Raw genomic sequence first — 1,560 nt, forward strand, 5'->3', positions numbered from 1 at the left:
GATCTATTCCTCTCGTGATTTTATACATGGCAAAGGGAATCGACAGCATTCGCTCTATATATCGGCGAGACCAAGCATGAACTTGGCGATCGTTTCGCTCGGTCCGTCTTAGACAATAGACAATAGGTGCAGGAGGAGGCCATTCGGCCCTTCGAGCCAGCACCGCCATTCAATGTGATCATGGCTGATCATTCTCAATCAGTACCCCGTTCCTGCCTTCTCCCCATACCCCTTGACTCCGCTATCCTTAAGAGCTCTATCCAGTTCTCTCTTGAATGCATTCAGAGAATTGGCCTCCACTGCCTTCTGAGGCAGAGAATTCCACAGATTCACAACTCTCTGACTGAAAAAGTTTTTCCTCATCTCCGTTCTTGTCCTAGGCGATCTCCCGCTTGCCAAACACGAACTCCCCCTCCCATCCCCACACTGACCTTTCTGTCCTGGGCCTCCTCCATTGTCAGAGTGAGGCCCAGCCAGATGCAAACTAGGGGGGGAACAGCACCTCACAGTTCGCCTGGGCAGCTTGCAACCCAACGGTATGAATATTGACACGAGACACAAAATGCTGGAGTAACTGCCTCACAGCGCCAGAGGCCCGGGTTCAATCCTGACCACCGGTGCCGTCTGTACGGAGTTTGTACGTTCTCCCCGTGACATCCGGGCGCTCCGATTTTCCTCCCACACTCCAAAGACGTGCGGGTTAGTAGGACAATTGGCTTCGGTTAAAAAAAGCTTGTAAATTGTCCCCAGTGTGTGTGTAGGATGGTGTTAGTGTGCGGGGATCGCTGGTCGGTGCGGATTCGGTGGGCCGAAGGGCCTGTTTCCACACTGTGTCCGTGAAAAGGCTATTTTAAAAAGTTGCCTATGACCAATGTATATGGATTTAGAATAGGAGGGGGGAGGGTGGAAGTATAATAATTAATTCTTGTGTACATTACGAATGGTTTCTAGGGTGTGTCTCATGGAGTTAATAAGCCAGCACTTATTTAGTTTAGATTAGTTTTGTTTAGAGTAAGAAAATAACTGTAGATGCCGGTACAAATCAAAGGTATTTATTCACAAAATGCCGGAGTAACTCAGCAGGTCAGGCAGCATCGCAGGAGAGAAGGAATGGGTGACGTTTCGGGTCGAGACCCTTCTTCAGACTGATGTCAGGGGGGCGGGTCAAAGGAAGGATGTAGGAGGTTTCGTTTAGAGATACAGCGTGGAAACATGAAGGTCTCGACCCGAAACGTCACCCATTCCTTCTCTCCCGAGATGCTGCCTGACCCGCTGAGTTACTCCAGCATTTTGTGGAATAAACACCTTCGATTTGTACCAGCACCTGCAGTTATCTTCTTATACCACTCTGTTAGGGACGATTTTAACATTTCTACCCAGCCAATTAGCCTACAAACCTGTACGCCTGTGGAGCGTGGGAGGAAACCGAAGATCTCGGAGAAAACCCACGCGGGTCACGGGGAGAACGTACAGACGGCGCCCGTAGTCGGGGTCGAACCCGGGTCTCTGTCGCCGTTGGACAGACGTTCTACTACTGGGCCACCACGCCACCATTTCTGA

The sequence above is a fragment of the Rhinoraja longicauda genome, chromosome 34 (assembly GCF_053455715.1).
Source record: "Rhinoraja longicauda isolate Sanriku21f chromosome 34, sRhiLon1.1, whole genome shotgun sequence".
Lineage (NCBI taxonomy): Eukaryota > Metazoa > Chordata > Chondrichthyes > Rajiformes > Arhynchobatidae > Rhinoraja > Rhinoraja longicauda.